Genomic DNA, 20,544 nt, shown 5'->3' on the forward strand with positions numbered 1-20,544 from the left:
CATAAAACCTCCAGTTATGGCCTGTATTCTGTTTAGCCCTCGATAGAGATGTGTCGTTGCTTCTTGGTGTATTTCTGACCATGAAAATTATAATATGGAACGAAGATTAGAATGAAATTATAGTGGCCTGAAGGCACTTACCCAGCTTGTTGAGGCACGCCGTATAGGGTTGGAGGAGATGGGGGGTGGGGGGTGGGGTGGAAATCTGGTCCCCAAGAATAATGATAATACATTAGGCTGTGAGCATGCTGGTGTTATTGCTGTACATTATGTATGTTCCATTTATACTACCTCACACGGTCAAACCGCTGCTGACGAATAGGCCATTATTCCCTGCACCGATGAACACTTATCAGGCCCCACCGCTGTTTATGGCCAGAATGAAGAGCACTTGTCAGTCAAGGTCACTGCTTTGTGTGTGTGTCCTCCTTAATTGTTCCTTCTACACAGTTGTTAAACTCCGCTCGCTGGCTTGGACACTCCTATATCTAGGAGACTGGGGGAAATGTTATTGTGCAGAGGGATGCCCAGCATACTTGAAATGTGCAGATATTGTAGACATTTCAGTTAAAGTTCTGTTTAACAAAATAAAAGCAGTCTCGCTTTCATGTAGAAAATACAGCCTGGGTGAAGCAAACATGCTGTAATTCCATGTTTGCTTGTGTGTCGGCTTGTGCGCATGTGAACAAGAGTGTATGATAAGTTTGGGTGACAGGATCCTAAGAGCCTGCTCTAACTGGAGGGCCAATGCTAATGCATGGCTGGTTGCGTTACACCAGCTAGTGCGGAAATCAGAAGTGGCCCACAGTACTGTGCAGGGCTTTGCTCTGGGACAAAAACACATTTTAGTTTTTTTTTTTTTCTTCTTCTTAGCCTTAAGTCTTTAGTATTTGTCATATCTGCACTAGCTGTGTTTGTGTATCTTGTAGCACTGTAGGGTCATAATAGCAAAGACACTTGCATGTTATTCAGGCTGCTTAGGTAAAAAGGCTTGCCCCATGGTAACTGTCAATGTTGTTTAGTGTAAGCCTCTGAAACTGCTTTGTTTGTGTTGTTTTTCTTTTACGCAAAATGTCCTTTGAATTTTTCATTGCTTAAACAAGACATTTTTTATAAAACAAGTGCACATTAAAGCTATTTTCTTTGTTTTTTTAATGCAATCATGAATGTATTTTTTTTCCTAACTCTGACTTAATTTAATAAGCATTTCCTCAACAGGTGCAGGATAAAATATTATCAACAGATTTAACTCTTTTGTTACTTTCAAAATAAAAATAAAAACTTGATCTAAATGTATCGGATGTTTTCCTAAATCCAAATATCCATGGTTAATCACTTCAACCACACAACCCTTACTTTACTCGTCAGTCTCCACAGAAACCTCCTCTAGAGTCCTGCTCAGCTGTAAAAAAGAACAGTTCCTGATTTTCTGCTTTGATGCAATGCTGACAGGAGTCACTTTGATATATTTGGGAGTATGAAATTTAGATCTGTCCTCCTTTTTTTTTTTTTTTTCATTTCTCCTGAGGCTTCATCTTTGCAGACATTGGGAGCTGTCATTTCGCACTGCCCTGTGATGTGGGTGACACTCAGCCGCTGTGACAGGTGCTGGAGAGAGCACACACTCTTCAGCATGATGGAGAATTTTCTTCAGGTGAGACTCTAGAAAGTGTAAATGACTTATTGATATATTTTCAGCTTTTCAGACACCATGGCAAAATTTATTCCGAAATAACTTATTCATTCATACTTGAACAAACATTCATAGATTCAGCTGTTTTGATATTCTAGAGTTTTATCTTTCATTTGATGAAACAATCTAAAACAAAGAAAGTCCATCCCATGCAGAATAAATATGTCACCAGACCTGTATTCATCTTCTGATGCTGTTCAAGCATTAAAGATATTGCGACTAATGGACAAGCCAGCCACTTCAGATGGAAGATTTGCTGTAGTACCATCCTGGGATCAGGTCTGCATGGTGCACTGTGGGAGCCCACAGGGTGTGTGTTCACAGTGTTTCTTGGATTAGACACCTTGGTATGGCCTGTGGAGAGATGTTCATAGTCTGCTGTTCACACAATCTGTCTGCTACAGCTGAGCTGCCCTTTGCCAACTGGCCTAAAGACAGGATGGATAGATTTAGATCCACACGTTGCAGCTTCCTATTTGTTCTTGGTACTTTTTTAGCTCATGAGTAAAGTCGTTATCATCATCATTATTGTTAATTTCACAATTTTTTTATTAATCTGTTTTGTAGTGCTCAAAAGGTTGCATTGCAGCTCTGTTTAAGGAATAATTTAACTTTGTCTGCTTGAGTGATATGTGTCAATTAAAATATCAGTTAAATGAATGTCTTTAATCCAGATGTGTTTGTATCCTTGTTTAGTCATTGTTGTAAACATTTCTTTTTTTTAAACTTGGTTAAACACGTTTAATATGTGATCAGGTTTGCTGGATAGCCTGGCCCCAAATAGAACAGTTCACAGCTTAAAAAAAAGTGTATTGTTTCTACACGCACACACAAGCATGTTGACATGCTCATCTGTCACTAGGAAAAGTGCCACAGGCTGTGGCCTTGGCACAAAGACATTCTCTGAGCTGAGTGAAGATGCTTGGAGCCAAGATGCACCCAGTCAAAATGTTAAGAATTTCTCATGCCATATTCGACAAGCTGAAGCGTTGATTTGAGGAGAAATGATGTTGAAGGAACCACAATTCTGCAGATACGTTTCACAATGATGCTCTGCATGTCGGTGACAACCGTGTAAACTTGCTGTTTGGCAAAGTTGTGATTTAAAAGTCAAAGTATTTGCCTATCAAACAGTTTCATTTACAAAAGACTCATAATTAGCTTGTTCAAAACACAGCAGCCCTGTTGGTTTGGTCTCAGCCCCGGACGATCCGCGTTACAAACCTCTACTGCCCCCAGAATCAAACCTAGGAAAAGAGCTGTGGTAGCAGAAAGCTAATGAGACCCCATGTGCACAGGGTGTGGTCAGGAAAGATTGTTTACTTCTAAGCAGGAGCTGTAAGTAGACATTATTATCATTATTTTGCATCTGCATTCGTTCAAGAAACAGCTGTTGAACTTTGAACAAGATATAAAGTGGCAGGGCCTGGAGTTGTTCTTGTTCATTCAGCTAACTTAGCTTTGACGTGATGGCTTCTGGCAGACTTTTGTGCTGAACTCAACATCTGTGACAACTGTCGGCACAACTGACCAGTCTTCCCCCTGTCTCTGTTTTATGGGCGACAGTGGCTCAGGTGGTTGAGCGGGTCGTCCAATGATCGAAGGGTTGGCGGTTCGATCCCCGCTCCCACCAGCCAAAATGTCGTTGTGTCCTTGGGCAAGACACTTCACCCTCCTTGCCTCCAGTGTGGCTCCACTGGTGTGTGAATGTGCATGAATGATCCCGGTGATGGTCAGAGGGGCCGTAGGCGCGAAATGGCAGCCACGCCTCTGTCAGTCTGCCCCAGGGCAGCTGTGGCTACAACCATAGCTTACCGTCACCAAGTATGAATGAGGAGTGAATGAATAATGGACACAATGTAAGCGCTTTGGGTGTCTTGAAAAGCGCAGATAAATCCAATCCATTATTATTATTATTATTATGTGTTTACATATTTCTCCTCCTCCATCCTTCATATTTTTCTGCCTTCCAGGATTGCCCAGACTAGGGGGGGGGCAAAACCAGAAAAAAGTGGGAAAAATTGGAACCTTTGACGCCACCAGATCACTTTCCTCTGCCAGTATCCATCTCAATCACTGCCACATCAGCTGGTCCTAGTGATGTGAGGTCAGCCAAACATCTGGCTTCTCTGTTTTAGTAAGGTTACATCTGGAGTATAAAAAAGATTCCCCTTTTAACATAATTTTTTTAACAAATCTACTTTTAGAAAATTAAATAAATTTTGAGAAACAAGTAATTAAATCCTCATTCATCTTGGTTCCATCTAGTGGTAGAGCTTATTTGCCTCGGAGTTGAGGGTGGGAATGTTGGTGCAAAGATAACCCAACCCCACTTGCCATCACCCATCTGTTTACACACTCTCACACCTGTTTATAGCACCCCCAAACTAGCACTGTCGGTGCAACAAAAATGACGAGCAATACTGGAGCTATCCAGCTGTAGAGTTTTGATCCGGATGTCAGCTCAGACGAGGAAACAGACACACGTGAATCTAGTCGTTTACAAGCGGATGCATGAGAATGTAGCAGAGCAGGGAGCTTGTGTATTTATTTATTTTTTTTTTTAGTTGCTTCCACATCACACCTAAAAGCTTTTGCAACAATTTAAATAACGAAATACTATGAAATGTAATGTTTAGTTTAATTTTCTATTTATGTTCTCCTGAGAAAATGCCACAAGAAATTGTCAAAACCACAATTTTGATCTGAGTGGGTTTTTAATTCTTCCTATAGAGCATAAAAACCAGCTCTTTTAACATGGTGTATCAGAACTGAGAGAGGCTCTTGAAAAATAACTTTACTAATCTTTGATTAGTAAAGAGAACCAGAGTTTGGTTGACTACTTTTTTTACTTATTACTTAAAAACTTGAAGTTCTACATGAGGGGAAAAGTCTGCTGTAAGTCTGTAATTAATTCACTTCTTCATAACTTTTTTCCACATCTTAATTGTTTTATGTGTTGACTTTTGGAGGATTTGTTCTTTTTTTATTTGTTCTTTGAGTTTCTTCCAAAAAGTCATTTTTTTTTTTGCCCATTTATTGTTGTCTTTTCAGAATTTCTGATCCTCTAATCTTCACAACAGTGAATGACTAAATAATTAAACTGCTTTGTAGTTGCCCAATTGCATTAAAGCTTTGCAGTTTGTCATTGTCTGATCTTCCAGTTCTCTTTTCTTAATTTTGTCAAGCTTCAGAATTTTGCTCAGTCATGATTTAGTTAGTTAAATCAAGTTTCCATCTCCTATATTGGAGTCCTTAAACCACAGTTTCTAACACTGTGCATTTTACCCTTTTAAAAATGTTTTAATTCTTTGCTCTGTTGTGGATCTTATTGTGTCACATTTCTCTCTTATTCTTTCCTTTTTTTTCTTGGGGGTGGGGGGTGTTCTTACTGTGTGCTTTTGATGTTTGTGATTAAATATTTCCTTTTCTCCTCTGGCTCTTTGCTGCCTGTCTGTCCTAACATTAGTATTATTTACTGCCATTTGGGATGGGAATTAGGAACGCATTTGTCAGATCTTCATCTATAAGGAACCCAAACACAGACTGGCTCTGCAAGTGTCTACAATCTGGTGACGAGAAGAAGCAGGAGAGCCGAATAAATAGAAAAGATAAACAGAAGCAGGTGGAGCAAGACACCAGGGGCCTGTTTCACAAAGGAGGTTCAACCAACTCTGAGGTTGAACTTGAACTCAGAGTTGGTCAATCGGGAGATTAACAACTCTGAGTTTTCTGTTTCAGAGAAGCTGATCCGAGTTAGATCAATCAACTCTGAGTGGACTGATTCGGAGGTGAGCGTGCGCACCGCGTCTATAAGAAGCCATTATCAATGGAGCGCAGATATCACGAGTCACCATGGCAACCGTGAAAAAAAGAGGTCTGCATATTTTTCGCCAGCTGAACTTGACGTGCTGCTGCAGAGTTACAGTGAATATGAGCACATATTACGGAAGAAAAGCAACACCGCTGCATCTGCAAAACAGACAGTTAGCGTGGAAAACATAGCTGCTCAAGTTAATGCCTAAGTTTGCATTTAAATCATTGTTATAAAATATTGGCTGTAATAACTTTTTAAATAGCGTAAGGAGTGAAATAAAAATGGCGATATTTCGGTGTACTTTTGAAGTGTTATTCCTGGTGTAAATGCATGAAATGCTGCATAGTGTACAGAACCAATCTGTGGGAAAATGCATTTAACGTCGGTAATGTTTAGAGGACTTTTTTGTTTACCTTCCCCTCTTGGTCAGTTTAATATTAATACATGCAATTGTGTTTTTAAAAGTGAACTTTTGTCTACTGTTGAACCTTTCGCTGCGCGAAGACTTCTCCTTTCTTTTCTCTCGTCTTTCCGACCGTGGTCAGAACGCAGGGGAGATTTCCTTCAGGGCTGAAGGGAATTCTCCTTCGGGGTTCACTTCCCGTTCGAAACCCTCAACCTCCAGAGCGGATTAAGAATGACTCCAAAACAGTTATTCTGGGAATGACACCTTCTCTTTATTTAACTAAGTGCTCCGTCCTCCGAACACACAATATATATCCCCGCACACACCTCTGCTCCGTGCTCACCCCCCCCCCCCCCATCTGCACCTGCACTCGCCCCTCCCCTTGTCTCTCGTGGATCGCACCCCGCTCAGCACACACACTGCAACACTACCCTTGTATTAATCAAGTGGTATAGGTTTATACGGGATTAAGAAAGTAATCAGTGCTAGAAAATTGTGTTTCCAAAAAGTAATTGTTACATTAATCTAATTCAGTGTCCCTGATTTCATTTTCACGTAGATGCAATCCTGCAGGAATTAAAAGAACATGGCAGCAGCTAAAAGTGAAAAAAAAAAATCGAGTCTTCTCAAAATCCTCGTACGAGGTAAATATAATTTTCTACGAATTAATGCAGCCTCCTCGTCTGTTGGGTCCTCCAAAAAAGGACAAGCCATTCTTGTCACTTAGACCGTCTCTGTGTGACGGACATGTGGGCAATGAAGGTTAAAGCGAAACGTACCGCTTCGTCTTTAAAAAGGGGAGGGGACCGGCAGAAACTTTGAGTTTGGAGAATAAAACCTGCTCCCGACCAGATTAGGTTCACAGCATAAGTAACCATGGATACTGACTCCGAGTAGAAGTTACCTCTCTTTCAGAAACGGGTTTGACTTACTCTGCTTTCTCTGGTTTAACAAACCTCCCATTCTGAAACGGAAAACCCAGGGTTTCCCTGATTTCAGGGTTGACGCACTCAGAGTTTACACTTAACCTCCTTTCTGAAACAGGCCCCAGAACTGCATCTTTGAATAGAAAAAGCGACGCAAGGGGTGAGGAGAGAGCTCAAGAAGGTGGGAAGAGAGTCAGAGAACAGAACTGGATTCCACTTAAGTTATTTTAATATAAATTCAATGCATCTAAATCAAATTCATTTAAGAATTCCCAGCTCATTAACCAACACTAAAAGTGTGGGTAATGTCCACTGAATGCAATTAAACAAGTTCCATTCAGTCAATAACTGCAAAGAAGTGAGAAATTACATTTTACAAAATTGAAAGAGTTGTAACATTACATATTACCGTGGAAACACCAAAAACAAAATACATTTTTAGAAGGGTTAAATAAAAATAAATACAAATTTCTGTACAACTTTGCCAAGTAAGTGGAAAAACTCCCCTCATGGGTGGGGGTTGTAGATTTCATGGAGTTGTGGGGGTCTACCACCAGAATGAAGTGTGGACCTTTCTGGGGGATTTTGTCCTTTCAGCATTTCAGACCAGTTCAGCCCTTGCCAGAGTTCCCCCTAAAGGCATGATGCTTGGAGGTGTGGGGAGGCAGCAAACCTTACTCCTGGGGGTAACACCCATTTGGCTCCCCTCTCTGCGTGGGGTGGCTGAGCCAGGGGGGGGTTGTTCCTTGAGGTACCTCTGCGACTGCTGTAGGCCTGGAGCTTTATTCTTGAGGAGGGCAAATGGTTGGGGTGGTGTTCCCAAACTGGTTACAGTTTGTCCCCCTTTCTAATATATTCATTAGGATAATTGGGGAGGGGGTTGGCCTTTGACATATCTTGGAGGCAATTCTATTGGATTGCTTATATCAGAGTTTCAGTCAGACAAAACTCTTGCAGTAGAATACATTTATTTTTACATACTTAATTTACATCTTAGTTGGCATTAAGAAACTTTGATTGGCATAAGGCTCCGTACAATTCCATGAGATAATTTCCATAAACTTTAGGGTAAGAAACCCCGACGGAGCCCACAGGTGGAAGCCGGGGAGGAGGGTGGTGCGACGAATGCAGCGCTGCGGTAAGAAAGAGAATGAACGGCTGCACACCTGGACTTAAATAGAACGCTGAACAGGTGAGTTAATTAACTACCGCCCTAGGGGGGGGAAAGACTGCAGAGTTTTGGCTGCCTGAAAGGCGAACTCGTTCGCTATTTTATTTGAAAAAAACAAAAACAAAAAAAACAATTGATTTAAAAAAAAACTTTGCTATTACATTAGTCTAAAGTATGTCCACAGACACTCTTCAAACAGAATGTCAAAGAGTTTAAAAAAAATCTGTTTAACCCATAAGAACCCATGGTGACATCAATGTAACAGAAAAATATCAGAAAATGATTCTGTGGTCCACTTGGTTTGTGGTAAAATACACAATTTTATTTTTAAGAAAATAATGTAAATGTAAAAAGAAATGTTTCCTATTGTTTCAAAATTTTTTTCTTGCCACAAATTTTATAAACTTAAATAAACAGGGAAACCAAAAGAAGTGACACCTTTAGAGGTTGCTAACTAAACCTGGAAAATAGACCTTAAAAAAATTGGCTGCACGGTGGAGCAGTGGTTGGCGCTCACAGCAAGAAAGTCCCCTGATTCAAATCCCGGCTGGGGGACCTGAAACGGAACACCAATGGGGGACCTTTCTGTATGGAGTTTGCATGTTCTCCCCGTTCATGCGTGGGTTTTCTCGGAACTCTGGCTTCTTCCCACCGTCCAAATACATGCTTCATAGGTTAATCGGTTGCTTTAATTTGTCCCTAGGTGTGAATGTGAGTGTGCATGGGTGTGTGATTGTGGCCCTGCGACAGACTAGCGAACTGTCCAGGTTGTCGCCTGCCTTTGCTCACGAGTGGCCAGGATAGGCTCCGGCAGCCCCATGAAAGGGACAAATCAAGTTTAGAAGATGAATGAATGGATGAAAAAAATTGCTACCGGTAATTACAAACTTTTTTTGCTGATATTCTGCTTGAAAATAGAAAATGTTTTTAATAAAGAGTTTAAACAACAGAACTACCCTGGTTTTCTTCTTGATAAGGGGAATTATGAGTGCACCTGTCTCCCTCCAGCACCAGGGCTCTAAGCTTCTTGCAGAAGATGAACTTGCTTTGTGAGTTCAGTAAATAGGGAACATGTGGGCACCTGTCCCTTTGTGTTCGGTCCAGTGGAGTTTGAGCAGCAGCCGGTGCCGTGATGTCAGGGGCTCTTAGGGGTCCGGACAAGAATTCTTGAACAGAGGGGGGCTGACGGAGGGAGCTGGCACAGGGAGCAAGCAGATGTTGCAAACATAAAGAAATACACAGCCTCTGAATTAAATATAAAAAAGCAGGAGCAGCAGGCATGGAGGATGGCCCAGACTTTGTTTTCATGTCTTGTCCACTCACAAAAGCCTGCTGTTACCTTGGACGTCCGTAATTTCTTATTAATTGGGACGGCAATGACGGTGTAAATTAAAGAAATTGTGCAGATATCTTCAAATGAACTTTGAAGATGGGATTCAAAGCCTTGATGAAGCATATTACAGGATGACAGCTGTTGGGAACATACTGCAGATTCATAATTCAGAAGCTGTTGGTCTCTGGACAGGACATGTTATGTCAAAGTGTTTTAAAGCATTTACGCCACAACAGCTCAGGGATGAAATCTGTAGAAAAGAGGGAAATCTGACAGAATGTCCTCAAAACATTGTTTTACCACAAGTGTTTTGTTTTCCAGTCATTTTTACAGGGCTTCTCGCTCACAAGGAATCACAAGTCTGTCTGAATATTTGATGGCAGAGGAGGCCTGTGTCTACAGAGCTGGGACACAGTTCAGGGTTATTTTAAAATCGGATAAGTTAAGTAATGAAGACTTATTTACATGGATATTGAAAACTTCACACTATTGCATAAAAAGTAATTTCTGAAATTTGTATTTTTTTTTTACATCTTAACGTTAGGTCCCTAAAGCAATATTTAAAACTTTGTGGCAGAGCATTACTCTCTTTTAGAATGATTTGAATACATATTATACATTTATATTTTTTGGTTTGGTTTCAAAAACCACAATTTAATTTGGTCTGAAAAAACGTTTTTGCATGACTAGCACTTCCAACTGAGAAAAGATGGAAGTTTTGTAAACAAAACTGTGAATATTTGTACTTTAAACAACAAAGGTTTCCTCAAAAAAGTGCAAGCATAGCTTTAAAAAAACATATATTAAACACTTTATTATATGTAACAAACGTTATAACATTTAACAACTGATTTTATTCCTTAACGGGTACATCGATTTAGCATGTTTTTTCTTTTAACATTTATTTTACCCCCTTTTTTTTTTTTTAGGGAAAAAGGGTATTCTGCACGGTTAAATCCATTAATATAAACGTCTTTAACATGTATTTATAACCATTTTTGTTGGAAGGATCAGACTAGATAAATTACAAATTTAAACTTTGAGTTAAGGCATTGTTGGTATCTGTGATGGAATTAGGCAAATCCATCTGAACACTGACCTGTTTGTTTACAAACAATGCATGGATTTCTTGGAGGATTTTATGTCTCCTTTTACTCTATTGAAAAGTATTATTCTACTTTTAAACTTTCTCCTCATCTGCTGGACCACATTTTACTATTATTTAATTCATTATTGTTTATTTTATTGTTCTTGCTTGATACAACTTGACTTAAATAATCACGAAGGGTAATAATTATTACATATTTAAGCGTTTTTATTACACAGTAACGCTCAACAATGATTTTCTTTTTCAAGGTTTTAAGATTTTAAGATTCTCCATCAGGATCATCATCCAAAGTAAAGTCAATGCGGCCAAAAGCGACATTTTACGGGCACAATTTTATTTGTGTGCAGCTTCTGTTGATTTTCTCTCTACAAATGTCTTTAACTGGTTTAATGAACTAATTGACTATCTCTGTGTGTTGAAGTGGATGGCGGCCTGCCAGTTGGGCCTCGCTCAAAGTGCGGCAGAGTCAACACTGAAGAGAGAAGGCTGGAGGGCAGATGTGAGTATCGATACACTCCCTGAAATCACTTTGTCACCACAAGAGATACTGAGCTGCTGTAAACGCATAGCTGGAAGATGATTGTAAATTCCTGGCAGCGAGATGAGCATTAAAAAGGCAAATGTGATTAATTTTTAGTGAGAATGCTTTCATGTTGGTGATTGTCTTTGAGGGTGGGCTAAAGGGATGTGACACAGAAATTACTCTCCCTCCAGCCTCTAATGTGACTCGTCACTGTGAGGAAATATGGGGGAGACAGGGAGTCTGACAAAAACACTCTCCTCTAATAGACCATTTGTCCGGGGCTCATGTGGCAGGAGGGGGCTCAAGAACAATCTGTAGCTCAGGCTCTCCAGATAACTTGTAATTCAGTGCAAGTGTGTGAAGCTCTATCTGATGAAACAGAGACTCATCACATCCAAAGAAGATATGCTATGTAGATTCTCTCTTGGTTTGCATTTATTCCCCTTTTTAAAACAATCTAAATTCTATATTCATTTTATTTATTAATTTTTAGAAATGTTAGTGTTTTCTTAGAACCTTTTCAAACTCTGCAACCCCCCATTGAGTGACATTTTCCAGGCGACACAGTGGTACAAGCCTCAATAGGCTTCCTCATAAACACGGCATGGCTGCGGCTCCTCCATGGTTGCCTCTTTCTGTGGAAGTGCTAATGACACAGGACAGGACCCAGGACACACTAAAGGTTATGTCTTCATGCATTTCATATTGTTTGACAACAGTTCTTTTTACAAATTTAAAATCTAAAAATAGTTGAACTACGATTATCATGATGCGGACAAAATTCTCGATCCAAAAAAGTGGATTTTGTTTCTACAAATTCTGTTTTGTTTTTTTAAGTCTTCCCCTCTAAGTCCATAAATTGTTTAAAGCACCTGCAAGGAAATCCTTTTTTATAAAATGAAGTATGTTTATGTTGGTATTTGCCAATTCCATCTGCATGGATTTTAATGAAGGGACATTGAAAAATTGTGTTTCACTGTCACAAATAAGGAAGGAAAAGCTGCTTTACATCATCACCCCTTAACTACTTAGTTGATTTAAAAAAAATTTTGTCCTTCATATTTGAGATTAGTGCTGTAATCGAGTAATCCTAAAGCTTACTGGGACATAAAACAACTGTAGTGTTAATCTTAGAAAGAAGGATATTATCCTAAAAACATGTCTCCATTGAATGTGCAATCTTCTGAATGTCAAATTGATTACAGAAGTCATAAACCATCAGAGCTCACAATTGCATAATCCTTTTTCACTTGTAATCTTTGGATTAGTCTTTGGGTTACATGTTCTCCTCAGGAAATGACAATCAAGCTGCTGCAGGCTGCCATGACGGCCCACTGAGCCTGACGCTGCAGCTTACAATGCGGGGAAGCTCCTCATGTTCCTGCGTCCCATTAACGGGCCACCTTGAGATAAATAGCTCTTTCTCCCCTTTGCCATAAGGTTTTATATCAAGCGACATGTGTTGAGTATCTTACTGCAGGTTATATTCTTGCCTTCGGATATAAAACAATCACTTTTTGGAGCATGCCGCTTGCTTTTAGTGCATACTTGCAGGTGGACCCACACACTGTGTTTATGGATGTAAGGAAAGGACAGTGGCAGGTGACAGGTTAACTCTGCTGTGTAAATTCCTGGGCCGTGTATGATGTAGCCTGTGATCCTGCGGTCTGTGATTAGATCTGAGCTAGTAAATATCCTGTGATTAATCAAAAGGGCTTGTTCTGCGTGTAGCTTCCCCGTGTCACCTTCACAGCTGGGGAGCAGGGCCGTCTTGTTTACCTCGCTCCACCTCCATCTCTTCAGGCCTGGTCTTATTTCATCACAAAAAGCCAGAGCTGAGGACATGGTCAGCATCATAATGTAGATATAGATGAGGAAAAATTGGAGAAATGTATCTTTTTTTTTTTTTTTACATTTGTTGACCAAAATGGGTAAAATGTAAATTCTATAAACAGATGAACTCTTTAAATGGGGGTTCTTAAAGTCCCACTCCGATCATCTTTTGAGCCATTGTAAATGCGTTCCTAATGGTCTTTTAATTATGACTATTTTTTTGTTGTTTTCCAGGCCATAGTTTCTGCAGAACAGCAGTAGTTCGTTATAAATTCACCTCTAAGTTGTTGGTGGGACTGTAAGCCTGCCCCATACCCCATCATCCATCTGTTTACACAGGTGAGGGGCTGCTTGTTTGCAGCCCATCACAACCCCAACCTAACATTACTGGTGCAACAAAAATGGTGTGAAAAGGAGCTTTTCAGCTGTACAGGTCTGAGTCAGATGCCAGCTCGGACGAGGAAACAAAGACGTACATGGATCAATTTGTCTAAAAGCAGATGCATCAGAATGAAGTGGAGTTGGGAGCTTGTGGCCAGCTGATTCTAGCTACTACATTTAAAAGAGATTGTTCCAATGGCATTTTTCCATCTGCTCCTGATTCACATTGAGAGAAATACTCAGAAATGCAATTTTAGACAAAATGTTCTTTATGTATGTCCTACATCACAGGTAAAAATGCTACAAGAATGTTTAAAAAACACAGAATACACCATTTTCATTGGAGGTCTGCAAAAAAAGCAAGCTCACAAATTCATGTAGTCAAAATGCAGATTTTTCCCTGTGAATTTGGGATACAAAACATTGTATAAGCAGCTTTAAAAAAAATTCTAATCGAGTGCTATAAAAAAAGTTATAGAGATGAAAGTAAATGTCACAGCTTTATCCTTTTAATTACGACAAAATTAGCACTCGGGCTGTGAGCAACCTCTAGAAACGGTGTCACTACAGGCTCGTTACATCCATGAAGCATGTTCAAAATGAAGGCCAACATGATAATGGGTGATTATAGTAATTAATAGACTGAACTAATTACTTTAGCCAGTTGACGTTCATTTAATGCTGGGGAGTAAGTGTGTGTGTTTGAGCCTGCTCAACTGAAACTGACTCATTTCTAATTAACCATCCAGCTCTGCTTCCTTACAGCTGCCACAGCATTGTCTGATACATGGTGTGATTTTAGTTAGGTCCTGTGAATTGTGTGTATTGGAGGGAGGGGGTCAGCCTTTTAAAATCTCTCATAGTTCCCAATCCGATCGCTTGGAAAATGGGTTTTGATGTCCCGACTTGTCAGTAGAGCACAGTTTCCCTGATTGCTGCAACCTCTTCTGGTGATGACTGTCATCTGAATACAAACCATAGGACTTGCATGTCATGTTAATAAAAGCATTAAAAAAGCTTGTATCCCTCTACCAAAGTGCAAAGTCCTGTCCTGTCTGGGAGTATGGATCTCTAATTGCTTTTGCGAGGTGGTGTCACAGAACTCCACTTCATGTCACATCTGCCAAACCCCAGTGCACATCACTGTCAATAAACCAGAGAAATCTTCCTAACAAGCCTGTGATTGCATAAATCTGGAGCTGGACTAGCGTCAAAAAGACTAAACAACCTTTAAGAAGACTTCATATTCAATCTTTTGGAGTCAAATTGAATTTTAGCAAAATAAAAAATAAATATAAGGAAACCCACTATATTTCTCTATTAGGATTGTGTCTGAACGGCCTTTTTTGTGCTTCATCAGATTCACTGTAGTGAAGCAGTGGAATGAAGTTTCCTGCAAAGGGGTGTGAGTGGGTTTGACAGGCTGAGTGAAATATGTGCCCGACGTTTTTCATCATAGGAGCCCCGACCAACAATGCAAATGTGAAGCCCTTTCCAGAGGTCATTTTAAGCATAACACCTTAATGAAAACAAGTTCAAACCGATTTTATATTTTAAATCTGTGTAAATCTGATGAATTAGCTTTGTTTTATTGAAGGCTCTGTGTTTGGATGGCCTCTGCGTTAACATCCATGATCATCAGAGCACCAACCACATCCTAAAGAGAGAATGATAGACTTGATCTGTCTCACGGTCTTCTCTTAACAGGTGATGAATCGACTTAATGGTGGGTGGACTGCAGAGCCACACAAGGGGGAGGACTGAGTGGGGGTATTAAATGACATGGTTTTATAGCCTATCAGCATTGTCATACTACCGCTGCAATTTTCATTCTGCACCATAAGGCTGGTTGGATATTAGGCCCTAAGCTTGGTTAAACACATTTAAACATGATGCCTTTTGCTGCCGTTTGTCATCGCCAATGAAAAAAGTTTGAAGACTTCATTGATATGTTTTCTTATTATAATTAATTTTTCAGTCTATTTTTCTCAATGAAAAAATATCTGTCCATATTATTTTAAGATTTGTCAGTGTTTGTCTAGATTCCCATAATACTTTGCTGATTTTTTCATCTAGTCTTCCCATTTTTGTTGTTCTTTGCATTCATTTCAACCACATGTTAGATTTGAACTAAACCACAAACAAGTACCTGCTGCCAGCTTGCTGTGCAAACACCAGGTATTCAAATGCAAGAACACACGTGTCTCTTTCAGAAGCTAAATTCTTACAATTCCCAAAACACTGAAGCGATAAACTGTAAGCATGATGCACATGTGATAGAAGGGCTTTTACGCACCTGAAGCTGTAAGCACTAAGCCAGGTGAGCCGCCAACATTCTGATCAAGTATTTACCAGCCTGATGTCAACACAGCTCATTATTGTGATGAATTAGCCAGCTGATTATGGCTGTTTGTTGTCATTCAGATGTGTACCTGTCAGTAGGACCCATTTTCTGAAGACGATCATCCTCTGAATAAGTAACAACCTCTTTAATTTCAGTTGACTCCTTAACCATCTGCTGTGTATTATTCTGTCATTTTCTTTGGCTTCAGATTGATTCCTCCTCTTAAACCGTGTTTATAATCATCCCTCCCTCTGTATTTAGATGGATCAGCGAATTCGAGTTGAAGCAATTTACAAATGAGAGCTGTTAAACTAAAAGAGAAAGCAACGATTGAGTACAGGGGTCTGCAACCTGAGGCTATTATTCCTCCCTTGCAGATGTTTGGCTTTGAAGAAAAATGCTGACAGTTATGATATAAAAAAAAGGATTCTACACAAACGTTTTCACATTTATAATCAGTAGTAAAAGGACAAAAAGGGGGACAGGGCACCAAATTGACAACCATAGTAAATGCCATGTAAAACTTAGCTTTTTTGTATTTTTTTAAATTTAAGAAAAATCTGCTGCTACGGAATGATCTCATTTAACACAGAGTGGATTTTATTTTGAAAGGAAGTTGTATTTGCTGCTGTCAAAATAAAATACATTAAAATTGTTACATAAAGAAAAATATAACATATTTATTATTCATTTATTAAAATATTTATTAATGAATGACTTAATGTAATACATGATATATATTATCTAAATGGTGTCTCAGTGGCTTTCGCTGGGATTGACCCATGAAACTGGCCAGAACGGCTTTTTTGGTGTTGGTGCTTCCAGCTATCAAAGAACAAACATTTCACTTGCGCTTTTGCGTTCAAGTAAATGGAAAATCAAGGTTATAGTTGAGCTTATATGGTTTGATGCATATTTGCATCAATAGACATCAAGGGGTTAAATGTTAGCGACCTCTGAAGTCTACAAACTAGTGATAATTGAAATCTTAGCAAGTTCTGCCTTACCAAATGTAAAGCTTTCATGGTTTCATTCAATTTATCAATAAACTCGTTTGTCAACTGAATGTATGCAGTTAATTTTACCATTTATAAATATAACAGACTTAACTTTTAGTTAACAGTAAAAACGGACAAAATCCACTTTTTTAGATTGAATGTAAAACTTTTTTCCTGTTAACCATGAATTACACAAGAGAGCAGCAGAAAGTGAAGGAGCAGTGCTTTGAGATAACTGGTTTCCCATTAAAGGATATTGGCTTGTTAGAATGGCCCCTGTCGTAATGCCAGACAAGAGTGCATGTGACCTTCAGCCGTTAAACCAGCCTGTTAATTACCTAATAATAAAATATTTTTACTGTGCAAATTTCCTTTCAGTGTAATTGAATATCTCTGCTTTCCCTCATTTTATTTTCACTCCCATCGGCTGTGAATCCTCACCATAACTGGCTGAAATGACAACGTGGCCGGCCTTCCTCCACCCTCCCATCTCTCTGCCTCCCAGCTCGCCTCCCTGCAAACTTTACATTTCAACCATTCTCATTATGGCACAGATTACAGAAGCCTATTGGTCCTCATTAGCACCCACTGATCCTTGGCTGAGCCCATGTCCTAACATCTTTTAATTAGCATTCTGGAAATCTAATCAATGTAATAACTCAAATGAATCTCCTCTTTTACACTTATTTTTTCCATCCTTTTATTTCAGGATGTTCTTGGTTTGATGGCTCTTAGAAAGTTAAGTGCTGTCGTAGGCTGCCAGGTATATGATGAGGGAAGAAGGCAGCTTGAAGTCCATTGATTTTAAAGGGGGTTGTCCTGCTTTAATTTTCCTTGTACCCATCTTTGCTGCTTGTCGGTGGAGGAACACACCAGATTCAGGTAATCAGGATATGACTGGAAAAACCAGGACATTGACCGGTTTTGGTGGAAATGAAAGACGATAGAAACCTTTAATCAGTGAACATGTCATGATGCCACCACCGTGACAGAACATCAGTGGATGTCGCTGATATCAAGTTGTTGGAGTTTCACCTTTTGATCTTTTCTAAAAGTATTCCCCATGGTCTTTGAATTATTATGAAGTTTTCAGCAAAAATAAAAAAATATGGTGTTTTCTAGGACATAGTTTCTGAAGAGCAACACTAGTTCATCAAAAATGTTGACACGGAGCAAGCCTGCCCCCGCTTTTCATCACCTGTTTATTTGCACACACTCCCACTAACTTAGAGTCCTTAACAACCCCAACCTAACATGCAATATTGAAGCTATCCAGCCTACAGTTTTGAGCTAAACGCCAGCTCAGATGAGGAAAACGAAGACGTACATGGATCTATTTGTCGACAAGTGGATGCATCTGAATGGAACGGAGAAGGGAGCTTGTGGGCAGCCATAGTAGCTTCTACAACACAACTACAAGCATTTTCCAACAAAATTTTTTTGTCTGCTTCTGATTCACAACAATTTGAATAACAAAATACTCAGAAATACAATTTGGAGCCTAATTTTCTTTATACATGTCCTCAATCGTGACAAAATTGCCACAAGAACATGTTAAAAACACCAATAACAAGATTTTCATCGGAGTGGGTCTTCAAAAAGTCCGATCGAATTTTTTAAAATGAATTTCACGTATAAAACCTTGAAAAGCTTCACTCCCAGGCCAGGTTTTGCAGTGAGATTTGAAGTGAAGGCCAAAGCGGGGTATAGCACTGGACGGCCATTTTGTGTCTGGTTTTACTGGTTGTCACATTAACTGCACTTCACTGCAAAGCTGCATGTCTCTGTCTGATGTGTTTATCACTACACTTGCAGGCTAGGCAGAACAAACTGAACTGAATTTAAAATACATTTATGCTGTTAGATTTTTAAGTGTTTGTGGGTTTCTTTTTGTTAACTTAACAGAGAAACTACAGTTTGTACCCCAGTTTCTTTGAATTCACTCACCTTTGTGAGAGGCAAAGTGCTGCTTCTGTGCCATATGTCCAGGATAGACAAGTTGGCATCACTTTGACCGGACAGACAAAAGACACCAGCATGTGACGGGGCGCAGACCTGCCGTTACCCAGCAGCTCTGGCAGGCCTCTCGCTGCAGAATGATGAATGGTTGCACACACGTGGCACGCTTCCCCTTTCACATGCAAGTTTGGAAAAAAAAACGCACACGCAGCGCTTGCCGTCGGGTCAAGCAGGATTTGGCATTGCATCACACACACAGATATACTAAGACAGACGTGTATCCTTGCTGTGGCACTGTAATATTCAGAGCCAGGTGCAGGTAGAAGGGGGAATAAGGTTGTGTTTATTAGCAGCTCCCTTGGTGTTCTCTAAATTGCCTTGTTTGCTCGGCACAAGCACACAAACAGATGCTGTCCTCTGTGCTCTGGGTAATTCTTGGGGTCTCTGGGTATTTACTGAAAGGCCTACCCTTATCACACACAGCCTCATTTGTGCCAGTGCATACGTTCTCGGCATACAAACCCACGCTGGATCAGAGGACCTGGGAAAACACATTTGTGTGTTAATTCTAGGCTGTTATTCAAAAATACAGCTTGGCTCATGTGAAGAAGGAGACATTGTCACTCCAGATAAATAATTGAACTTACCCCCATACAGCAGACCTCATAGTCCACCACCCTCTCAGTGAGACAATTTCACTCTTATTAAGAAAATCTGCATTTAGGAGGAACCAATGCTATCAGTCGAAATTAATCTACTTTGACTGATACCTAATGTGACCACAGTCATCGAGTAATTATTGTCTGGATGGCTGTGCACCAGCCTCATAACCGATGTCCTCCTCCTGCCCCCACAAAAGAGCTAGTCTTGGTGTGTGAATCCCTCAGCAGCGGGTTGGTTATGGCAAGCATGTCATTAAGCGCTTGATCAGTGAGTCGTGATCGGTCTGCCCTGTATTATTGTGATTAACGTCCACTCAGCAGACAACTGTCCCGTTGTCACCAGTCATACCATCTGAGATCTTCACAGTCTGGGATGAAGGCCAGTTGAAGGACCTTGTTGGGTAGAATGTAACAATTCGGCCAAACAATGGCGCACACGTTCACTTTTACTGTCCATCAGCTCAAAAACCATGCACGGGGTGCATCGTTTGTTCCACGAGCAACTGTGTTCTGTCTGCGTGTCGACTTAGATTAGTGAACCCACCGTATATCTTCTGCTGCACTGCATCCCCATCAGGCCCACACACCTTTATGTCTCTGCATGCACTGAAATCCAAAATCCACTTTCTGTTCTCCCTGTCTGTCTCTCATCTCACTCTGCCCACTAATGAGGTTGATTTGACGCAGATCATAACTTTGAGGAAGGCACTCCAAGAGGCTATGCACGTTCTCACTGAATGTCAGATTAGATCACAGCAAGAGGGGGGTAGCCTCTCACTGACCCTCGTCTCTTCCCCTCAGACAGTTGTTTGCTTACATAGGAGCCTTTGCGGGGGGAAAAAAGGCCTGCAGACCCACTAAAAGGAGTTCAAATGAAGAACCTGATCTAATGCAATCGCTCTCCAAAGCAGGAGTTGAAGAGAGAATTGCTGACTAAACTTTGCCTCCTGGATCGTGAGGTTTTTTGCTGAACTGTGGCTTTTGGAGAGCAGACACGAAAACTCTTCTGGGTCTTTATTTCTGTTTCATTCACCAACCAAAAGTCTGACTCCCCTCTTTTTTGCTGTCGTGCATTCGTTGGTGGAAAAGAGTCAGTTCTGATTACAAAGTAAATGCTGGAGAATCAGACAGGGGGGAGTCACACGCTGATATGCATTCTATCAGGATGATTTATGCAAATTATGCACATTATTCCCGCAGGAATCTCTCTTCTGAAAGTGCCAGGATAAATTGCCGGAAATTAGCCATAAAATCTACTGTGCAGGGAGTGTGAGGTGAAGGCCGCCAAGGAGCCAAGGACATTGGGCTGCCGTGGTTACGCTTGGCCTGCCCTGCCTCCCCCCATAGTTGGCATTCATGGCTGTTAAAGACCTCTGCTCAGACGGATACA

General features: G+C 40.3%; 1 long non-coding RNA gene across 2 annotated transcripts in view; it reads left to right on the forward strand.

The window, feature by feature from the left end:
• Positions 1–20,544, forward strand: part of LOC105356685 — a 28,750-nt gene extending 8,206 nt beyond the window's left edge. Inside the window, exons 2-4 of one of the 2 annotated variants that reach the window (XR_002872384.1) lie at positions 1,529–1,654; positions 10,876–10,953; positions 20,355–20,544. This is a non-coding gene — a long non-coding RNA (uncharacterized LOC105356685). Of the gene's footprint in view, positions 1–1,528; positions 1,655–1,791; positions 2,363–10,875; positions 10,954–20,354 lie in introns of those variants that run through there. The other variant, XR_002872383.1, reaches the window with a different exon arrangement.

The sequence above is a fragment of the Oryzias latipes genome, chromosome 20, assembly GCF_002234675.1.
Source record: "Oryzias latipes chromosome 20, ASM223467v1".
In the NCBI taxonomy this organism is placed as follows: Eukaryota; Metazoa; Chordata; class Actinopteri; order Beloniformes; family Adrianichthyidae; genus Oryzias; species Oryzias latipes.